The sequence below is a fragment of the Nipponia nippon genome, unplaced genomic scaffold, assembly GCF_047370975.1.
Source record: "Nipponia nippon isolate SJK-2023a ecotype South Korea unplaced genomic scaffold, ASM4737097v1 scaffold_11, whole genome shotgun sequence".
In the NCBI taxonomy this organism is placed as follows: Eukaryota; Metazoa; Chordata; class Aves; order Pelecaniformes; family Threskiornithidae; genus Nipponia; species Nipponia nippon.
The window spans coordinates 30,920,599-30,943,888 of record NW_028262302.1 but is presented as its reverse complement, the minus strand read 5'-3'; the positions used below and the strand labels follow the sequence as shown (position 1 = coordinate 30,943,888).

The 23,290-nt window shown below is 47.0% G+C and overlaps 1 long non-coding RNA gene across 3 annotated transcripts in view; it reads left to right on the top strand.

Annotated features, from left to right (window-relative positions):
- The first annotated feature begins 362 nt into the window (after positions 1 to 362).
- Positions 363 to 23,290, top strand: part of LOC148056949 (uncharacterized) — a 54,345-nt gene continuing 31,417 nt past the window's right edge. The window contains exons 1-4 of one of the 3 annotated variants that reach the window (XR_015702184.1): positions 363 to 496; positions 1,105 to 1,239; positions 6,808 to 6,898; positions 7,008 to 7,814. This is a non-coding gene — a long non-coding RNA (uncharacterized LOC148056949). Of the gene's footprint in view, positions 497 to 1,104; positions 1,240 to 6,708; positions 6,899 to 7,007; positions 7,815 to 23,290 lie in introns of those variants that run through there. The other 2 variants (XR_015702183.1, XR_015702185.1) reach the window with 2 other exon arrangements.

The following is a 23,290-nucleotide window of genomic DNA, read 5'->3' as shown; positions in this document are numbered from 1 at the left end:
GGCCGTTGGCGGCGGAGGCGCTCGGCGGGAGGGGCCGGCGCTCAGGGGAGGTTTCCCGGCGTTGGGCAGCCGGCAGCCGGGCTGAGCAGCGGGCGAGACGGGCGGCAGGCGCTCTGCCGCACGACAGGGGCTCTGCCGCACGGCGCCTCTCGCGAAGGCCCCTAAAGCCGGCGACCGGTCAGCCCGGGAGCCGCCTGTGCGCGTTAAGGGAGCGCGGCGCCCTCGCTGTGAGGAGGACGGGCCCGGCGGGGAAGCTGGCGGCGGGCCCGCGGGTCAGCCCGGGCGCTGGGGTGGCGGTGCAGCGCCGCAGCCCGGCGGAGCGGGGCCGGCAGGGCTGAAGGGCGGGCGGGCGGGCGGCCCGTGTGCGCCCTGCTCCTGTGCTCGGGGAGGCAGAAGCGGAGGCAACGAGCGCGAAGAGTTCACCAGCACGTTGTAGCAGTGCCGAGGCTTACTCGTAGGAGCTGGCCTGCACAGTGACCCCCAGCTGTAACTGCATGTAGGTTTTTTTAGAAGACAACAATAAATCCAGTCTATAACCGCTAGCTTACATGGGGGCTGTAATTACAGCTCTGAAAACATAGGCAAGCTGTTCTCTGTCTTGGCCGAAAGATGAAGTGGTAGAGTTTCGTATTTCAAGTGGGGAAGGAGGGAAGTCACTTGCACAGCAGGCAGAGGAGAAGTGGGCAGCCTTACCCCGCAGCCTTACCCCGCGGCCTGGCGCTGCCGGCTACCCAGCAGGCCCAGTGACCAGCTTGTGGGGGCAGGTGTGCCTGGCGTTTGGATTAGTCCAAGTAGGTAGGCTTCGAAAGTCACCTTTGAGTAAGAAAGGACCTCAGTGTTTACTGCAATTGACCAAATGCCCATTAACAAAGAATAGCTACACACAAAAAAAAAAAAAGGTAGTTATGCGTTCAAGGACAGGTGGGATGGGGCTCTGAGCAATCTGATCCATTTGTGCGTGTCCCTGCCCATTGCAGGGGGATGGACTAGATGGCCTTTAAAGGTCCCTTCCGTACCAAAGCATTCTATGATATTTTGGGGTTCTATTTGGTATTTTGCAACTTAATTTCTTTTTAGTAATTAAAGTCTTTGGGCTTCTTACAGGAAATGCATGCTAATTAGTGGCCCAGATTATATAGCAGACAACGATCCTGTGCTTGCTGCTACCCAAAATTTCTAAGAATTCATATGTGGAAGAGAAAAGCCCAGGCACGCGGTTGTCAGTGTTAAGACTCCAAGGTAGGTGTGTCTCTGGGGAGTGGGGTCTTGAGCTATAAAGAAAATAGTTCCGTGAGAAGCATGTTTTGTGAGAACAGGCTTTGAGGCCTCTTGGTGAGGGTTTCATGTGCTGCTGAGCTGCTCCCCCAGCTAAAGAAGAGAAAGTATCTGCTACAGAGATTAAAATCTGAGTGAATAAGCTGGGCAAGTGCTGCCTGTTACACAGTGGTGTGCGGGCACTCGGAGGCCAAGAGCAAGCGTTTCAGAGGGCGTTCAGTCACAGGAGGGATCTCTGCAAGCTGGACGAGCTCTTCTGGTGTCTGCCGCTGCCCTTGGCTCCCTGCGCTGTTCCTCCTGCCGCGGTCTGTGGGGCTGGGGTCCCTGAGGGGAGTAATGGGGCTGGGCGCCCCGTTGGTGGGGAGGGCAACTGGAGAAGGCAATGGGGAAATGCATGAAAAAGTCAAAATGGGAATGGCAAAAAAAGGCTACTTTTACATTTTACATTAGTTGTTACATGTCTGTGGTTTGTATATAACCGACTGTCCGTACAGCTGGCGTGGTCTCAGCCTGGCTAGCAGAGCACTGGTAAGCTGAAAGTGGTAGAGCAATCTGTTTAATACACTGTAATATTATCAGTTTCTAACAGTGTATATTGCACTGTAATGGTTCACCTCCTCTTAAAAAGCAAAAAAAAAGTTCAACCCACAATTTATTCCTTATCTCTAATGATACTTTAGTGCTACCATAGTTTCTTAAACACTTATCAGATCAGCTTTTGCCTAAGTAATCAACAGCAAAGAAGATTTGTTTTGCTCCAGTTACTTGCAGAAGCCATCATACTTTTTCTTCCTTTCAGAAAAAGAAAAAAAAAAGTAGGATCCACGGAAAGTTGAGTGTGTGGTAGTTCCTTCCTTCCGGTAAAAGATAGGTTTGTGAGATTTGGGGGTGTAGTTTAGATAGTTGTAGGTGCCCATACTTATTATACGCTTTGTTAACAGGGCAAAGCAAGTCCCCTTTTGTACATACTACCAGAGACTAGTGGAGCTTCCTAAGTAGCATTTCTTGAATAATTTTTAAGCTCCTTTGCGGATACTTTGTTCCATAATGGAGAGAACATGTTGATCGTATAAAGAAGAAAGAGTAATCCAGACTAAGTACAGAAAGCTGTGAGGTAAAAAGAATGAGTGGAATAGTTTGATTTTTCGCTGGGTAGTGCGAGTTCAGGTACTGTGTGTAGTTGGAACAGCAGCTGTGTACACAGGAGAGCTTACTCTGTGGGAGAGCAGATACACCTGGAGGCAAAAAGTTCTTTAGCTCAAGGCCACACCTCCAAGCGACGGCTACTTGATGGCTTTATCAGGTCCTTGTGCTGTGGGCTTAAGAGCAGACATATATATTTTACTAATTAGAATGCATCTATTTCAATCTCAGCAATTCCAAGAAAGGACCTGCCAGCTGGCACCCGGACTCAATAGTGAGTTCTCTTTGGGCAGACTGCTGGTGCCAATAAAAAGGATTCATCACAGGACAGATCATGGTTGCATTATAAAGGGACTCCCAAGATGGTTTTTTCAGACTTTCTGCCCCTGTTCAGTTTCCAGTGGAGATGCAATCCACGCTGCTGAACTTGAGGCGCTGCTTAGAGCCACGTGAGCTTAGGTAGAGTGTGCAACCAGTAGACCTGCTTCTGTCAGTTGCTTGCTGTGGACCCCTTAGAGCTGATTCACCACCACCACGATCATAGATACTCGTATGGAAAGAAATGCCATGCGTGCAAATCCAAAATGTCGTTCTCCTGACTGGTCTCGTAGAAGCTATTTTGGCAGGAGCTGCAAAAATACAAGCCAAAAATCTGCGTTGTAGATTGCATGTAAAGTCCAGTAACCTCAGAGCCAGATCTGTAGCGTATGGTTAAACTGAAAAAAACCCTAACATCTTGCATGCTGTTTGGCTGAGGGGTGCATGCTTTTTCACGTTTTTTTTCACAGAAATATTTAAGGTTTTCTCTTTTGGGGGGGTCCTTTTAGCAGGTGCTGTCAATGAAGCAATCCTGCAAATTATATATACATATAATAAGTATAGAGGCATAAGAATAAACGTCTGGAGTCCTCTGAGTGGTTTTACCGTATTGCAGTCTGGCAGTCACTCTTCTGTGTAATGTTTTTGTCCTGGAGAGATGCCTGACGGATGAAAGACCGAGGGGACAAACAGATTCTGTTAGTCCTTTGTCACCTGCGGCACCCATGAGAGAATGCCCAGTGTTCTCTGTTCCCAAAACAAGGTTCCAAATGGGGGAAATAGAGCAAAGGGAGGGAGCTTGTTTACGATTAAATATCTTTCACTTTATCCCATTTAGCCAAGATAGATTACTGTTGACAATTAAAGAAATGTCTTCTTGCCCTCAGGGTTTCCATTCTGTATTCCTGTAGTTATTGTGAAGCTCTGTGAAGCAGCTTAGTCTTTTTATTGCTCCTTTCCTTTCTGGAGCTATTTTTCTGGTAGCTTAGTGTCCTGGTTTCTGGGATAGAGTTAATTTTCTTCCTAGTAGCTGGCACAGTGCTGTGTTTTGGATTTAGGATGAGAATGATGTTGATAACACACTGGTGTTTTGGTTCTTGCTCAGTAGCGCTTACACCAGTCAAGGACTTTTCAGTTCCCCGTGCTCTGCCCGGTGCACAAGGAGCTGGGGGGGGGCACAGCCAGGACAACTGGCCCAGACTGGCCCAAGGGCTAGTCCATACCGTATGGCGTCATGCCCAGTATATATACTGGGGAGAACTGGACAGGGGGCAGTGATGGCTACTTGGGGACAGACTGGGCATCGGTCAGCGGGTGGTGAGCAATTGCATTGTACATCACTTGTTTTGTATATGCTTTTGTCATTATTGTTATTGTTATTTTCCCTTCCTTTTCTGTCCTATTAAACTGTCTTTATCTCAACCCACAAATTCTACTTTTTTCGTTCCCCAATTCTCTCCCCTGTCCCACTGCGGGGGGAGGAGGGAGCGAGCGGCTGTGTGGTGCTTAGCTGCCTGCCGGGTTAAACCACGACACTTGGTAATGGCGTTGGTCATATCTACGCAGGGGCCTAGCTAAGTGTTGTGTAACTTACTGGCAATACCCTTACTGCGCTTTACCCATATTTTTTTATGAAGGGCGTACTCCCGTTTATGGGAGAAAACAAATTGTTTTCTTAACTTTCCATACTTTTTTTATCATTCGGTTTATCCTTCATTCAGATTTTTGAGATCTTAAATTAATTAATTGTATGGCTGAAAAAAAACCCTATTGCTTCCTTTGTTTGGCTGGTGGAAGGCAGAAGCAAATACTCATATATTTCATATATGTATAAATATAGGTATATACAGGATGGTTTATTACTGGCTTTAAAATCCAGAAATACAGAATAATCTTTATTAAACCTAATTAAATTTCCTGCTGCATATTACTGGCGGACTTCATTGCATCTCAGATCTCCAGCCTATGTTTTACTTTCCCGTTTCCTTTGTAGGATGATCTTGGGGCAGTGGAATGTATCAGGTACAGTAAAGCTTTTAGCTGTGGAACCTTTACCTAAGCTTGCTTCAGTTTCCAGAGAGTCGGAGGGTATTCAGTGAATCAGCAGCAGAGTCCTCAAGACAAAAATGATCTGTGGTTAGGCAGGCAGGTATTCCCTGTGAGAACTTTGTGCTGTCTCCCGTCGGCTTCTGACAGAGCTCAGCAGGTCTCCTAAAGCGACATTGTCATGGGCAGACTCTTACAGACAATATTCAGTGTTCCGTGCGCCTGATGATTAAAAGTCCCAGATGCCTGGGAGGGCTGCTGGAGTCGGCAGAGATGGCTGAGCGGCAGGGACCGCGGGGTCTGGGGAGCCTGGCTAGGTCGTCATTCAGGTCGGCTGCTCGTTCTGCCTCTGCTCCTGCACTGCTCTCGTCTTGGCCACAGCAGTTTGGTTTTCTCTCCTCAAAGTGGGGATGGGGAGGTTTCTTACAGCTTTTTTGATGACCTTAAAGGAAATTTTTGAGACATGTATGTTTTTAATTGCATTAGAGAGCAATAGCCTATGCCTATCACTTTCTGCAGTTACCAGAAGAAATTTTGATAGTGGTAATTGGATTCCATCCTCCTGTAGAAAAAAACTTGCGCCTTGCCAGCCTCTGTCTTGGAAAATACAGGGCTGATCCGCTTCTGTGTCGGAAGAGCCCTGAGCCCCGCAGTGGCCAGGCACGGGCAGTGCCAAGCCCAGGAAGGACATCAGTTCTGTAAGCATGGGGTCTGCCTTCGTCAGCGCAGGCAGACGGTGATGGTTTTCCCAGCCTGCTGACTGTGACTGAGGGTTCCCTCCAGCCTGAGGGTTTGCCTGACGCATTTCAAATGGTTAAAGATCCACAGGAGCAAGGCTTGAAAACACACACGGTCCGTCTGGAAGAAGCATAGCGGAGGGAGTTCTGCATTTCCCCTTGCTTGCTGTTGTGGTTCTTGAATGCCTTTGGATCGATCAGACTTGCTCACGTCTGTGTGCGCTCTCTGCTGGGAGAAATCGCTGTGGAAATTTGTACTCCATTTTCCAAAGATAGGGAACTTTCTCTTCCTTCTCTCCCAGATAAAAAGAACTTTGTGTTCTAAGCTGACTTTCCACAAAACTCATTTACCAGCTGCTCTTCTCAACACCAGCCAGAATTAATAAATGAATGGGACTAGTCAGGATAGTTAAGCATAAGTTTAAGCACTAACATTAGAATGAAGGGTGGAAATCTGTGGAGTACTCTAAACACAACTTTTATGCAACTTTTCACACATTGACTGTGACTCGCAGGCTGAGGCCTCGCTCAGTCGAACGTCACTGGCACCAAAACAGAGCCGCGTGAAGCTCTGCTGCAGAACATATTTTAGACAAGCAGAATAATTGTTGTCCAACGCTTGCAAAAGCATCAGATGATTTTTAGTTGTTCCTGTCCTTGGATGTGGGAGCCATTACAGGTTTCAGTTGTCAGAAAGATGTGAGCCTCTCCTGTTGAGAGTGGGACACCAGTAAAGTGTCACACATTGGATCCAGCCCAAAGCCTGCAACTGGAGAGTGCTCTCTGAGGATGTTCTTTTAGCATTTATCTTTTGTTTCAGATGTAAAGGTCTCACTTAACAAATAAGTTTAAGAACATTCCTGGTTCCTGAACCCCTAGCTATGCTTGCATCCTCTCTCTGTCATGTGCTAACAGTCAGTTTGAATACTGGTCACACTTCCTAGGTAAAGGCCTTGCTATAAATTGACTAAATTAGATGAGATTTGAAGCTTCACTTAAATGATGTTGATTGATTAATTGAAGTGCGCTCGCCTATGGGCTGCTTTACTTGCCCTTGCTCTAAATGTAATATACTGATGTAAACATGATCACCCCACGAACCCTGGTGGAACTTGTGCTGTTGGACAGGAGGGGCCTTTTAGTAAATACCTTTGTCGCCTTTTTTTTTTTTTTCCTCCCCATCCTTCAGCGCAAGCACTGTCTGAGCGCTTCTACTTCGTATACTAGTCTCGGAGTAGTGAGGTCATAGCTGTCTGACAGAGCGTTGCCTCTACTGTTTCTTCATCAGCGTGTCATTGCTGCCCACCCGTCAGACTCGGAGGATGTCTGTGGACAAATTCTGAAGAACCTTCCAAAACTGAGAGAATTAAATCTCACAGGTGAGTAGGCTCCACGCTGTTGAGGGGGCTCTGTCATACAAATCTGTGGTCTCTTCAACACAGTGAGTGTATTTGTATGGATGTGTGTAACACTACTGTTCCCTTGAAGGAAAATAAGAAAGGAAAACAGCAGCTCCTAGTAGCACGCTGCTGCATCGTACAGCTCGTAACGCTGTGGTTTCCGATGGCGTTCCTTTGACGGGATCATATTCAGCTTGGCTAAAGTGGGGCTTCTGCAAGGGCTTGCTTGTCATTGCTGGAAACACGAACTGGATTTAAGAAGCCATTCCAGAGTTTGATATCGGAACAATCTGATTTGTCTTCCAAGTGCACCTGCTTGCAAAATGTCTAATAAGTTGCTGGTTTTTTTTTTAAGTTTAATCTAGCACAGTTTGGAATTATCCAGTTTTCAAATATGCATAGTGATTTTTCTGAAAAGTTCTGCTGATATTCCATCAGGGCGAAGGTGGTGTAGAAACGAATGATAACTGAATAGCTATTCACAGCAGCAGGTGGTTTATAAACAAAAAAAGCTGAAGTCTCTTTTGTGAGTCTTTGTCTGCCAGCTTGAGCAGTAAACAAATACTGATTTTTCTATACAAACACTTCTGAGTGAAAGCACTCCTTGTCACTGACAGCACACCACCACCGTCTTCTCCAGGTGACAATGGGTTGCTGCCATCGGATTTTATTTTATTTTATTTTATTCTTTTGCCTCTTCTGAATGGTGTAATATTACTGATGTTCTCAGCCAGCAGCTCAGGGGGAGGGAAGAGGGAGTGCAAAAGGAGGCTGTAGTTTAGGGATATCAGAAAAATAATTAAATGAAATCAATGAATAAATGAAATGAAACGGCACTTTTCAAGCATCTGACATCATGAAAACTGACTAATGTGTTTTGAATCTGGACCTACCTTTTAATACAAGACTGATTACTACCTTCGATCACTGTGGTTTCTTAATTGCTTTTTGTAAAGAGTTTTTCAGAAGCCTCTAGGGATTTGGGATAAAACTTTTGAACCAGTTTTGTCTCTGGTCTCTTATTCATTCTGGTATGTGACTGAGGGATGATGTTCACAAAGGTCATAATGCATATTTCTTATCAAAATAAGCTGGGTGATTTTCACAAATCAGAAATAGTTTATGCATAAATGAGGTTTGTTGATCTGTGATTTCCAGTGTACCTTTGAGATTTTCCTCAGCCAGGAATACAACACTTGTTACGTTTGAGAGATCTGGATATTGTTTGTTTGGAAAAGCACTGGATTTATGAGCAGATGCTATCATTTTTTTTAAAATCTGGCACATCAAATCACTGTGAACAATTTGCTTCCCAAAACCATGTTCATATCCAGTGGAAAAATTATAGTTCCTTTTGTGTCGAGGGAGCGGGGCGGGGATACGCAGAGGCAGTTCTGCGGCCCAGCTAACGCGTGTAAATTCATCTGTGCCCACCCTGGAGTAACTTGTGCGTGCACCTGCGTACCCAGTGTAGTCAGCCTCTGTGAAGCTGCGCATGCAATAAAGTTCTTGGCTTAAGCCTCGTGTTTTATGCAGGAACCTTTTCTTATTTGGAAGTTTTCCAATCCCTCTCTGTTTGTCCTCTCCCCACCACCAAAATTCAGCTATACCATTTCTTAATATTTGCTCTAAGTCCTCCCTGTGGTTTTCTCCTAAACAAAACTTGATCCATCTTCCTTTGTGGTCCTGGTCTTCAGCACTCTGCTGCTTTTCTAGTTCTTTTCTCACTCTTAAATATTCTGTCATTAAAATTCAGAGTTTCCAGTAACCCCGTAATTCTTACTCTTTCTTTTTCATCGTTACATTTTCACAATGGTTCATTTTCCCAATGGACTTTATGGATAGTAAATGAGATTTGCACGTGTAGCAGTTCCGCTCCGTGCCATGCCGACTCCTGAAAACAGCTTCTAAGCAAAGGGATCTAGAACTGTGGTCTCACATTGATAATGTCACAGCCTCCCTAATGAATGCTAAGCCAGGGCTGTATGACAGTGTTCCTCCTAAATGTAATCACTCATATTTTCAGTTAAACATGGTGTGTATGGCTGTGTCGAATTGTACCTAACTCTAAAATTAAAACAGTGAGAAGAGGAGCCAATGTGAAGTGAATAATTTGAAAGAACTTTCTTTGGCCTATATATTTCTTTGGAAAATGTCATTCTAATTGACAGGTTGACTTTGAAATAAGACTTGGATGTCGTTCTCTAGAGTCAGATCTGGGATAGACAAGCGCCATGAAAGGTGATGGCTGTGTGTCAGGATGGGTGGCACCGTGAGGGTCTGACACCGCCAAGTTTGCCATTGGACTCTGAACACCCTCTGCCAGTGCGCTTCACCTTGCTCCTTCGGGCCTCCCCTCCGCGGCTGGAACCCCGCCAGGCCTTCTGTCAAACACAGCCCTTGGGCCGGTAGAGACCACGCGGGAAGCCGGCCTTGCTCTGCTTGTTACCGGTGTGTTGTCTTGCTGCAGCAGGTCCCTGCATGTCTGGTTTAGCCTTTCTTCTGTTTCATATAAAACAGCAAGCGAGGTTACTGTATGAACACCGTTTTCGTAGGGCAGTTGCAGTCATTTAAGAGCTGCGTGTCACCTTATGATCAGTGAAACTTGATGAAGCTGTGAACCACTAGGCAGACACCGTTAAGAGGACTTTGCAGGCAGTACTCCTCAGCAGTGGATGTATGGAGTTTATTACCTGGTGCATAAATTTTGCTCTCATTTTATTAACAGTGAATTCATTTGCATTCATTTTGTTCATGCTTATTTAGTAATTTTGTTTGGAATGCAAATGTGTTAGCAAAACTAATTTGTTTTGCTGTGAAAGATTTGCCTTTTATTCAAGCTTCATTTATGACTGCAGAGATATTCAGGCAAATAATGGACTGAAAGCTTGAATGACATGGACTGCGTTAACCAATGTGCTAACGTGTTGTTCTTTAGAATGTTCTGCAGTAGGTGCGCATGATGAAATGGAAAAAAGAAGAAAGAAGTGGGTCTGGTTTTATATTGCCTTCTCAGAAGACTTTCTAGATGGAATGCTGGCAATGTTTGTGATCCTTTGACCGTACCATCAGACCATTTGGATTTCCATTTAAAAAAAAAATAAGACTTTCAGAAATGTGCTTCCGTTCTAAACCCTTCAGGAAAGATGGATGGAGCTGTTGAACTAGCTGACTGAAGTGGCGCTTTGCTCTTTTTTCAAAATCAACAATGAGATTTAAAGCTACTGGTCCAGTTCTGGAGCTGCTGGAAGCAATGTCAGCACGAGCGGAGAAGATGATATTCATTAGTGCCCATTGGGAATCTGTCTCACGGTGCTATTAGCAAAGATCTGTTGCTCAGTCTTGTGGAGAGATTTGTTGTTTTGACGGTTGTACCACTCTTGTAAGAGGGGATCTGGCCTAGGAGGTGTGGGTGTCGTTTGGCATCCCTGTCTTTGACTACTAGAATTGGCTTCTGGAGGAAAGGTGTGTGGCAGCAACACAACTGGTTCGCAAAGCCGTACATGAAATAAATCTAGGTCTTCTGGCACATGTGAGAGAAGCCCGTGGGAGAGTGAGGATGGCAGCAGATTATCTACCATGGGGAGCTTGAAGAGAGGCCGGGACTGATGAAGGATCTGGGACAGGTCAGGCTCCTTCAGACAAGGGGAGATTGTCAGGAGCTCTGAGGAATGCTCTTGGACTGCACAGGAATTAGTTTGCTGCTAAAGTTACCCCAAGACCTTTGTTGAAGTCTGTGCAATTGTAATGGGTTAGACTGTGGGCTGGTGTGATATGTGCCTTGTACAGCTCACTCCTGTGCCCCGGTGCCCCTGCTGCTGCTGATTCCTTGTTTTAAGCATTTCAGGGCATTTTTTCCTCTTGAGGAGTAGCCAACCGTTTCTGTCCTTGCCATGCATGCTTTCCTTTTGCTAGCCTGTATTCCACATTGCGGTTGGACGTGTTTATTACATTCCATCTTCACGCTGGCTTTTTCATGTGCTGATTGACATTCTGGCCTGCTCTTCCCACTTCCAGCCTTGCTAATTGGATTTCTGTGAACTCTTCTCCTGCTGATTTAGCATCGGTGCTCAGAGCCATGTGCCTTGTGCTTTTCTCTAGGGCTTTTATTTTTGTTCCTGTTTATTCTTCTGCTTGGCATATCAATATCACCTATTGCAGTGCCAGGTCCATCTCCCTTAGTAACCATTCGCTTTAACAACTTTTCGCTGTTATTTCACTGAGCAATCTGCTCTTTAATGAGACTCTCTTAATAGCCCCTGTTCATTTTTCTAAAGTTCCTCTACTGTTTCCCTGTCATTTGGCAGTGTATTTGTTATACTTTTCAGGAAGCTCAAAAGAAAACTAGAAACAGAACAGAGCCAGGCTTTCCTGAAGACATCGCGGAAGACAGGCTGGGGCTGGCTTGCTGGTTCCATAACGCCAGTGAGATACCCTGCGTCCGTGGGGAGGAATTGTGAGGCCTGACAGGGAATCCCAGCTGAGCTGTGGGCAGTTGGGATCCCAGAGTAGGGGCTGAGCAGGAGGAGGTTTGAAACCAGAGGCCAAAGATAGCCAAGGGCAAAATTAGGGCCTGAGGTCTGAGTGAGAAGAAGCCGGAGGAGCCAAAGGCATGCTGAATCAAAGGTGGAAGCATGATCAGGGCCCTGGGTTGAATGCCAGGAGACTGAAGAACCTCTAACTTAAGGTCAGTGCCAAGACAAGAAGCCAGAAGGACTGGTACAAGGTCAGTGGGCTGAGCGGGAACAAAACCCACAGTGCTGAGCAGAAAGGAAAGAGGCAAAGCACAGGCACTGAGGAGTGGCCAGGTGGCACACGGAGCACTGTGTCCCATACATCCACAGGTTACGCACAGACTCACAGGCTGAGGGAGATGAGATGCTGTCCTCCTTTGTCACTACAGCGAAGACCTGAAAAAGTGGAGAAGAGCTGGGATGCAACTGAGATAGGGAAAAGAGAAAGGACTGGGCCAGATAGAGTGCCTTGCAAACAGATTGGAACAGGAATGCAGTCGGCCTTCAGATATACCAAATTATTCCTCGTTCCTCTGAACAGGGTTATTTGTAGAAACCATTTCATCTATTAAGCTAACTCTTAAAAGGGAAGATGGGATTGGCTCTGTTTAATTCTAAGTTTCCAGTGATAATCACCTTTCAGGGCTGTAATGAAACAAGCACTACAAAGGAATAAAAAGAGAGGATAAAAATTACAGCTTTCTGATGATACTGTCAGGAAGCAGGGCAACAGCTGAATGCTCTGGGCCTGCAGACCAGCCACGGCAGGCGGTGCTTGAGACTGTCTCGTTTCCCTGACTGGGGACATGCCTAGCTCCATGGTTAGCTGCTTCTCCAGGACAAGAAATCCCAGGCGGACCAGAGCTGCTTGTGCTCTCTCGCTGGGCTCTGTTAATGCTGCATAATGCAGCTGGCCTCAGGATAAAGAGAAGAGCTGAAAGAGCAGGAGGAAGGTGATGGGGGGCTGTGGGAGGGGGCATGCCGAAGGGAGGGTGGAAGAGGAGCTCCGTGTCCCTGGGTGGCCCCTCCGTGGTGCATAGCAAAGGTCAGAGAGCTGTATCTATCTGTTCCCTAATGATACAGACCTTGCCCCTCTTCTCGGTACCTTTCAGCTACGTTCTCTACCCTTTCCCTTCCTAATTCCTGCTTTTCTTTTTTTGAGGTCAGAGGGAACTCACGGTGCTTGGAATGGCCTGTACTTCCCTGGTTTGCCCACCAGTGGGATCTAACTGCTAACAGCAGTTTTCACTGTGGTATCAGGATTATATTTGTGTTTGATAGAATGGCCGAAGCATGTTCCTTCGTTGATTGATATGAAAATTTCTGTTTGGATTGCTTCGGTGTTTCAGCCTTTCCCACCTTTCCCATCAACGCTTCCTTTTACAAACCTTTCCCACTGCAAGTGCAAGCATGCACAGCTCCCGTTAAAGGGGGGTCCTTCCTTTTCCCTTCTCCCTCTTTTGTTCACCCGGAATTTTTGTCTCCTGAGGGCCTGAGTTTTCTAAGTCTGTGGCTGTCCGTGCGGGTGGAAGCTGTCAGCGAGACGCCCCCGAGCCTGTTTCCCTAGGTTTCCTCTGCAGTCGAAGGAGAGGCAATCGAAGTCGCCTGTGAAGCCATGTGAAAGTAGATGTCCGAATGCCTGTTTTTTTTCCACTGGCTATGCAGAGATGATCAACGCAGGTGCAAAAGACTGTGCTGCAGATGGCTGAAGTTAGGCGAAGTGAATTCCTCCCTGCGTGTGCCCAGCAGGGAGCCTGCCTCGGCTGGAGCGCTCCCAGCCACGTTACCGGCCTTGGCGGGCTCCAACAGCAATACCATTCCATGAATCGCGGAGCCAAGCGATAGCACAGACTGATTTGACGGCAGAGTCACACTGAGATAAGAAACATGTTTCTGCCTTAGCCTTGAAATTGCTTTTACCAGGTTGTTGTACTTCTTGGTGTTACTTGCGGGGTGTATATCACTTTACTAGTTTTCTCGGGAATCGTCACAGGAATACTGATAGAGGAACAAATGTGACCTCTAGAGGAGTACTCGGGCTAGCTGTGATCACCTGCCAGATAAGCGAAAGAGCTAGAAAAACTGTAAATACTCTTGTTTCAGGACATCTGCTCAGCAAACCAGGGTTAGGAGAGAATGCCTCCTCAGAAATGCTAGAGCATACTTGTTTTATTTGTATAATCCTGTTTATACATCAGCTATAAGATACAGTCAGGTCAGGACTGCTTATGCCGGGCACTATACAAAAGTGTTCTAGAGGCGTATACGCCATGCGTAAGGCGGAAGACAGGAGGTGGATGGGAGGGAGCTGAGGAAAGCAATGAAGCAGCGTTGGTCAGGATGGTGAGCAGTGCTTTCAGCTTCCCCACGGTCCAGACAGAAAGGTTTTGGGCTGGCTTCATAAAGAAACAAGATGTGCTGGTGTGCCGTGTCTCTGCAGCTGTGTTGCTGTTCCTTCCCTCACGCCGCACGCCTGGCCAGAGACTTTGGGTTTCATCGGCTCGTGTCAGTCACGGTTGGTGCAGAATAGGAAACTCAAGTTTGGAGGGAAAAGAATAGTGACCAGCCAGGGGGAAAAGGCCCACCTCTGGTCCATTTGGCCATACTAGGTAGATGCCCATCCACTGTCTGATCTGCAAGCCAGCAGGACAGAAATGGTACCTGAATTTCGGTTTCTGAATGAGGCCGGTGTTGCCAGAGGTAAATGAGGACCAAAGGCACAACCGATGGCTGCCACAGACAGGTGACATCGAGAACCAGACAGCGAAGACCAAGAGGAGAAGAAAGCAGGAACGGGGAATGTTTGCTTCCCTGTGAAGACGTGCGTGCTGTGATCCAGCACCTGCCGAACTCTGCGAGCTCTAGGTTCCAGTGGCTTAGGAGCGGACTCGGGAGGGGATACTTGGCAGTATGGCAATTTGTAACTTCTTACAGAAGAAGCAAAAACACTTAAAGCCTAAAATTGCTTTTGTTAAGTATGCTAATTACCATTTCCAAGGCCTGTTCATTGCCATGATAGAAAAGTATCCAGCATGGACTGTGGTCCAGTTTTGTTTGGTGTGTTGAGATCCTGTTAATGATCTAAATGCCTTCAGCTACAGTACTAAGCTGCTATCACGCTAATTTGGCTAAGCGTATTTTTAAAAAGTTTAAAACCAAATGAGTGTTGTTATTCAAACATTATCAATATATTTGTTTTAAACTCTAAAAGGAGCTACTTCATAATTTCTTTTACAAAGATACATTTGGATAATGTATTAAAAAAATGACAGTTTCTTTGATCTTTGTAACATTTTGCATAAGTAAGGTATAAGAAAAGTCTTTAAAATATTTTGTTGCTTAGAAATTATCCGCTTCATAAAACCTTTCAACATTGGATTTTGTCCTAAACAGTCCCACTATCTTAGGTGTAGAGGCAAAAATAGCTAAGCTCTAGGGACCAGCCACTAAATGCCAAGTATTCCCCGTCCAGCCTCGCTGCGCTGTGCCAAGTCTCGCAAAGCCCGCCAAGAGATCCTGCGTTTCTCCCCGATGCCGTACGCGGTACCTGCACTGGCGGGGGGTCCTCAGGCGAGCCAGTATTTTCTTCTGCATCCAGGTGGAAGCTCGACTGACAGGCACTTCCAGAGGAGGTGCACGTTGTCGAGGCTGGTTTGGTGTGTGATGGCGGAGGGCCGCGTCCACGAGATGGCAGGAGCTGCCTTCGGTGCTTCAGCCGGCTCTGGAGCAGGGGTCTCCCGCCAGCACACAGCTCTGCCCAAACCTGCTTCTGCTACAAACGCAGTCATTCGTAGTGCTTACAATGTTTAGCATTTAAATATGCCCCCATCTGTGGTTCTTAGAAACACAAACACGAGCAAGGGTTCAGGAAGATGCGTTGTGCAGTGCCCAGCTAAGCTAAGCTTGTCTTGAATTTTGAAAGCTGTGCCTCGTCGCCGCGGTCTGCTCTGCTGCTGGTTACGCCTGCTCTCACAGATCCCGAGACAAGAGAGAAGCGTTTTGGCTATGCAGCCTGAATTTTGCTGTCGTGCAGGCCATAGAAATTACTGTTCTGCTTAGGTTCTCTTGGACCCAGTGGCTTGTGGGAGAGCTCAGCACCTTCTGTGGAGTGATTTCTGATCTGATTAACAAACCAACTGCAATCCTTACTGAGTTGTTCCGACAACTGTCACCTCAGTGTTTTAAAACTGTGTACTTCCTACCTGAAATTGTTTCGCTTTGCTTTCCAGACGCTTCCTTTCTCAGCTGGAATGAAGAGCAGCCTAATGCCAGAAACTTTCAGCCCCTGCAGGTGGTGAAGAGGTTGCATTCCTTCACGCTGTTAAATGAAATATGAGAAGCTTTGCTCGTCTCCCTATGCAAGGCAGGTTTTCCAGATCTCAGGTCTTCCTGCTGCTTTTACAGAGGCTGGAGATTGAATCCTGGGCCTCCAGCCCCTTCATAAAAGATGGTCTCCAGTGGTGTATACACTGGCAGTGCCAGTCCCTCCCCGTAGCCTCAGTTCTCCTGCCTGTGCATCCGAGGTTCAGCTCCTAGACACTTGAGCTAACCCTTCAGCATCTTCCCTTGGGATCAGCCATAACCTTCCCTTCGGAGCATGTACCACAAGGTACTCCTGAACTGTTGCTTTCAGTCCTGTCCCGCTATTGTCATAAGCTGAGCTCATTTTTTAACTAGTTGCTTATTTTTCCTGTTGCCGTACTGTTGCTACTGGAGTGTATTCCTCAATATTTCTCTCTGGTGATTAGATGCTGCCGCCTTGTTTCCAGTGTAAATGTATTCATAGCTAATTTATAACTCTTGGTTCTTGTGCTGGCCCTGCCCTTTGGCTTACCGAATTCTCTCCTTTCACTGTCATTTTCCCCCTGGGGCAACTCCAGGGAGCAGTCACAGTTTGCCTCAGCCTTTGTCTCAGCTGGAAGCACTAACCCATGTCACTTTGCTGCTGCTTCTAGACCCGTTTGTGTCTGAGTTTGTGGTTTTGAGGCAGATGATCAGAGCTGTACTCAGTTCTTCTGTAACGAGATCAGTGCTTAGCTTGTACAGGAGCAGTAAGAATTTCACGTCTGTACTGGGAGCGTCTTCCTCCGCGTGTCCTCAGGTGCTTGATAGGAGAATTTCCAGTTGGGTTAATAATTGCAATTCTGGCATGAAATGTTTCTGTAAGGCGTTTGGCTTATTCAGGTCTAGTTTTTATAAAATCCAATTAATTTTGCAACATCCTGGTAATTAATGCTACCATCTGAACTCCGTCACTGCCAGCCTGCCTCATTTTGCCTGTCTGGTCTGCCACATTAACCGTTCCGGAGCTTTCAGGGGCACCCAGCTCGCCCCTTTCAGTCCCATGGTCACAGCCAGGCCTCCACTCCTCTGTCCTTTCCCGAAGGTGCCAAGGTTTGGGAAATGTTTGGGCAATGAGCCAAGGAACTGCTTTGAAAAACTGCTCACAAAAATGGCTTTAAAGTTTCTTGAACGTTGTCTGTGATTAGCTTTGGTTGTGGTTGGTTTTTAATCTGCTTAGTTAAACCGTCGTCGTTGAACAGAAGATATTTTTGTTATTGCTGTAAAAAGTGAATACCCCACTCAGTATTTTTACAAGCGCAAAAGAGAAATATTTGTTGAATGCTTTCTCTAACACTAACAGTTACTGTATTCATTCCCAATAATGGATGTAAGCTATTGCAATAATTTCCTCTGTTATTGTTCTTTTCAAACATCCTTATTGTCCTTTACCTTATTGGTAAGTGTTTATTTTACTTGTGTCTGTAACTTTCCTTATCTTTCGTGTGTATTTCATAAGTGATCATTTCAAGTAATCTCCATTCACTGCAAGGAAACGTGTCTGATTTTTATTTAGGAGAGACAGATTTATGATGCCTGTTATTAGGAAACAGCACATTGTCATTATAGAGTTTGACATTATTTCCCTGAGAGGTGAGGTGGCTTCCCAGTGTCATAACCTGTCCCAAGATTTTGCAAGAAGTTACGCAAAAGTAACATAGGAGTTTAAAAATTCCCGTGGCTCATAATTAGGGCTGTCTTACAGAAACTAAATTTTGCCGTGATAGTAATTTTCTAGCAGTGTTATTTGTATTGCAGTATTTCCATGCACAGAAGAGAAATCACCTCAGAAGAAACAAATATATCAAGACTTATGCATCTGAAGAAGTCCCTGACCTAAAAGGGTGCAAACTAGGACAGTGCTTTGGGCAGTCCTCTGTGTTTTTCCTGGTTTTGTCTTTTTTCCAAGATATCTACTTAGGCCAGCATCAGAGCCAGGGTGCTGAGCTCCGCAAACCTTTGATTCTTGTGTTCTTTTCTAGTAGAGGTGATTTGTCCTAAATGCTGATCAAAGATCAGTAAGTGAATTCCTGGTCCAAAGGGTTTCCAGCCTTGTTGAATGAAAGAAGAGAAGAAACCTACTGACCCCATCTTACAGGTCAGTGCGAGTGACTGATCTGCGACTGTGACAGAGCTGGAGGTCTGCGGCCGGTGTTTTAAGAGGGGCAGAACGGCCTGACTGTGGGTCCGCGCGGAGGTCCATGCGGGGCAGTGCCCTTGCTCCGGCCATAGCTGGGAGCGGGTGCTCGGGTGAAGATGTGCGCCAGGGGAGCAGGCAGTGGTGCTTCCTCGGTACGCCCTCAGGGCACAAACCAATTTGCCTGGCCAGAGCCAGGCCTGAAGTGCATTTGTGTTTTCCCTAGTGGTGTAGGCCAGGGCACTAGTTAGAGTACAGAAATCTCAGAGAGAAAACTATGGTTGTGGCATGGTTTTATGTGGTTTTTAAAGCTGTTCTTTTCACTTGAGAAATACCTACCCAGAAAAGGTTTTAGGTGTGAGGTGCTTTCAGAGAAAGATCTTGTGTGTGAGCTGTATGGCCGTATTGCCATGTTCCCTTCTGCCCGGGAGCTGCTGGAATGGCTTTGCAGCGTCACCGAGGAGCCCTCACCGCAAGGCCGTGTGTTTCGCTGCTGCTGAGGGCAGAGAGGGGTGGCTGATCGCCCGCTCCAGCCTCTTGTGTAATGAAGTCCGTTCCTCCGTTACACTTTATCTATTTCGAAATGCATCCAGTCAACTTAAGATGACCCCTGACAGAGACCAGTCCAAAGAGGAGTCATCAGGGCCAACCTGCTGACGTCCCTGGTGCAGTGGTGGTGGGTGCTGGGGTGTGGGAGGGTGGGCAACAGAGTGGCCCAGTTCGCTGCCCCCTCAGAGAGCATCTCCCCTTGCTGCTGTCAGAGCAGAGCCTGGGGACAAGGGTGGCCAAGGTCCAACCTGCAGGACAGCGCTCATGTTCTTGGCTCCGTCACATCCATGGTTCTGCTGCTCCGGCAACTCCTTGCCCCCGCCCCCAGTAAAATTTTCATGTTACTTGTGTCCCGAAGTTGTCTAATTTCAGCCTTCGGGCTTTGAATCTTAAGGAGCATAAAAAAATGGGCTGTATTTTTACATGGCTGCGAGGGCAAAAAGGGGCAGTTCCTGTCAGGCGGTCTGATTGTCCGTCCAACGCAGGTGATGGTCCTTCCCTACCCTGTTCTGTGGGAGAGTTTGCTCTGCAGGTTTTGTTCGCATGCTGATTTGTATAGACTGTGAGCAGGTCTTTCTGTGATCTTCTTTGATACGCTAAATAGAGCAACTCCTGAAGTCTCTTTCTCTAAGGCAAACTTCAAAATTCTTTAATGGTTCTCTTGGCTCTTTGATGAACCCTCTCCGATTGACCAGCCTTTTCCTCCAACCGTGAAAGCCCGATGGGACTTGGCATTGCATCTGCTGCTGCTGCAGAGCCGCATCAGGCGCCTCACCTCTCTGTCCCTGCGTCTCCCTGTGGGCAGTGGTATGTCCAGGGGAGGCAGCGAGGGCTGGGAAAAGGGCTGAGAGCAGCCACAGGGGGAAGCAGGCGAGACCAAGGTGGGAGCAGGGGAAGGGTCCCGGTTTGGGAGGCGTGGAGCGGCACAGCCCCCTGGAGCCAGAGGCCAAGGTCGCCCTGACAGGCACTGCTGAGCAAAGAGAAATCCAAAAGTATGTTTGCATGATTGTGGGTAAACTAGTGAGGCCCAGGGAATTAAGAGCATGTAATGCTGATTGCTTATTGGAATAAATGGGCTTGGTGTTGCTGCTGGTGGGGCAGTGAGCCGGTGGGCATGGGCTGTGGAAGGGCTGGGCACAGAAAAAGCTTCGTTATGTCGGCATAGAAAGAAGATGCAGAACAGACCTGCGCTCCGTAAGGCAGGTTTCACCTCGGCACTGGACAAGTTGGAGTGTGTGTCCCCTTCCCCTATAAACAGCAGCTGAATCCCTCTTAGCGGAGGAGTGGTAACAGCTTCACATCGGTGATGCTGGTATGGCCTGCAGCGGGTAAGTTCTGCCTGTTCACCTCCTGTGCTGTCCTTTGCCGTGCCTGCTGCTCCCAGGAGCTCCCAGAGCCATGGGTCTTGGTGATCTTGCCGTACAGGAGTTCCCCTCCCTCAGATGCTGTTCCAGGCTGACCCCCAGGGACATCTGCCAAAGGCATGTGCTAAACAATTTAAAACAATTTGACCAATTCAAATAAATTTAAAAATAAAGGCAAAGTGCTTGGGCAGTCTAGTGCCTGTAAAGTATATGAACTGCTTTTAAATAATATCAAATTGCAATGGTGTTGATATTTATGGATGTTAACTGTAAATGTTAAAATAGGTATGCATTGTGTATTGGAAAAGGGAAAGCCATGTCTGTTTTGTCTGAAGGATAAATTCATCAGTGCTGCTTTCTATTTTTGTCACTTAGGAGACATTTTGATCTAGCAAAATGCAGGAATCTTTAGCTGTGCTAATGCTTGTTCTTAACACAACACAAATTATAAAGCCGTTAGCAAAGTAGATGTTGTCTACTTGCAGATTATTCATTGGTGAGCACTTAAAACAATTTAAAATTGGTGTTGCCATTTTTTTAGTACATCATTTTACAAGTCCCTTGGAGGTTTGCCAGATGCACTACCTTGCTCAGGCAGCCGCCTGGGAAAAAATGTCTTTCAGGTCTGAGAGCTCATACAATGCAGTTTGGGTCCAAATCACACTCAAGGTTTCCAGATTTCCCGTTTTTACAGTTCCCTGCAAAAAGCCGTGCAGCATCTCCGTGCGGGAAGGTGAAATTTTCCAAGCAACTACAATGTGTTTCTGGGCTGCCTCGCTCGAGCAATCCAGCCTGGTGCAGTTTCTGGTGTTCCTAGATAAATCACAGAGGGGTTGAGGCTGGAGCGATGTCTGCAGATACTCGCTGCTCCAAGCAGGGTCAGTTAGAGCAGGTTGCTCTGGGTTGTGTCCGGGTGGGTTTTTGCTGTCTCTGCGGGTGGACATTCCAAAATGTGTCTGCACAACCTGTTCCCGTGTTCAATCACCCCTGCACTAAAAAAGTTTTTTCTTATGTTTAGATGACATTTTGTGTATTTCAATTTGTGCCCGTTGTCTCTTGTCCTTTCCCTGGGTGCCACTGAGAAGAGCCCAGCTCCGTCTCCTTTACACCCTCCCTTCAGGTATTCGTGTACATTGATGCGATCCCCCTGAGCCTTCTCCAGGCTGAGCAGTCCCAGCTCTCACAGCCTCTCCCTGTGTGAGATGCTCCAGTCCCTTCATCGTCGTTTGCAGGCCTTCGCTGGACTCTCTCCATGTAAGCCCCCTCCCTCGACCAGCTGGCAGCCTCTGCCTGATGCCGCCCAGGAGGCTGATGGCCATCTTTGCCACGCTGCTGGGTGATGTTAAAGTTGTTGTACGCCAGGACCCCCAGGTCCTTCTCTGCCAAGTGCTCTCCAGCCAGTCGGCCCCCAGCGTATATTGGTGCATATAGTCCGGTTGCAGGACTTTGCTTTTCCCTTTGTTGAATTCCATGAGGTTCTTCTCAGCCCATTTCTCCAGCCTGTCCAGGTCCTTCTGAATGGCAGCAGACCCATCTGGTCTATCAACTGCCCTTCCCAATTTTGTATCGTCTGCAGGTTTGCTGAGGCTGTGCTCTGTGCCATGTCCAGGTCATTAATGACGATGGTAAGCAGTATTGGCCCAAGCACTGACCGCTGGGGCACGGCCCCCTCCCCGAGGAGTCAGCCTGAGCAGGCAGAGCAGGCAGGGAGCAGCAGCAGAAGCAGACGCCCGGAGTCAGCTGGCAGGCCAACAGCAGGGCCAGGGGTACAGGGTGTCTTTCCTGACTCCCTTTGCCATGTAACTGCTTTTCTACTGAATTTTAGTTCTTTCATGCCTTTTCCAGAATAAAATTGGTGATAAATGTTTGGGGTTGCTTGGCGTGAGAGTGGGAGGCAGTGGAGAAACCTTTCCAATCCATAACTCCATTCGGACCATAAAACTGAAGTAGAAGTGCAGAGAGCTGTTCGGTGATCCAAAAAGCAGCCAACCTCCTGGCCTCAAATTCCTGACAGTAAGCTTGAATTACCAGTTGAGTTATGCTTGGTGGCATAAATCTGGCCTCAGCGGGTGCTTGACTTCAACTGTGTGAGCAATTTTGCTACACTGGGACTGCCTGTAAACATACCGGTAGCCACATATTGATCACATGTCCAGACGGGGACCTCTCTGATACTAGCACCGATGTAAGACAGCTCTGGTTTGCATGTCCTGAGCACCGTTTCAATAGCCCCTCTCATGTAATTATCCTCGTGGGCTGAGCAAACTGCGTCTTAAAGCAAGGCAGAGGGGTTTTTGCCTCTACCACTGCTGCTGAGAGGCTGTCTCAGAATTTCACTGCCATCAGGATTATAAATCTTCAGATTTCCAGCCTGGATTTATGACTATTTTATACCATTTACTATTGTGCAAGCATTTTTTCCTTTTAGTTTTAACAACTCTTCTCCCTGATGTTTGTATCCCTGAATACACTGAGGAAAAACGCCCTCTTACAGCCTTTTTTTCCTGACTGAAATAAGCCAAGCTCTTTGAAGGTCTGCTCGGGTCGTGCTGTGAGCGTGGCGCAGACATCTCTCATCCAGCGGGGCCCTTGCTGGCCTGCTGACAGATGCAGAGTGGCACTGCTCCCAAAGCTAATAAATCCTGCTGCAGCATTCGGTTTAACAGATCGAGCCTGGCATCAATATGTTAGTATGGCCAGGGCTGGCCGTGAGAATTTCCCCATCTTCAGCTGATGTGTTTGCTGCTGCTTTTCTGTCATTTGCAAGGTCTTAACCAACTGCGTTTTTGACGGTTCTGACATTCCCGTATATTTCCCTATATGCCCTCTAGGATGTCAGGTGGTCCACATATTTCCACCAGTTTTCAAAGCAGCACTTGTAGCTGCTGTGTTCCCAACACCCTTGTTTAAGAGGCTGGATCACATAAATAGCCCTACTTGTTTTTCCAGCTTGCTGGATTAGGAGTTCTGGCATCTTAAGACTTTCTGCTCACCGATGGGTATGAACTCCTCAGTCCTCCTCAGTTTGCTCCTTTAATGAGAAGCTCGTGAAATCGAGAACCATATTTGCAGACCTTTTCATCAGAGTGAAGCCAATGATTCTTCACTTGTCTCAAGCCTTTCTTTGACATGCTCTTATTTTTATCAAGACCAAGGTTGAAATATTATTGCCTATTTTTATTTCGGTGATTCTTTGGTGAAGATACATATTGAGTGTGCTATCTGGGCCCTGCTCCTATTAGCAAGATCTGTTTTGTGTTCTAAAAAAGGTAATGTAAAGTCATCTGTAATATCTTTCACTTCCAATTGAATTTCACTCCCTTGCAATTTAGGAGAAATTCTGTGCAGTCCAGTTGTATGGGTGTAGAGTCAGTTTTGCCATCAGTCAAAAAGAGAACTAAATACTGTACAGATGGATCAATAAAGTTAGATGAAGGAATCACCTGTCGGTCTTTTGGAGGACAGA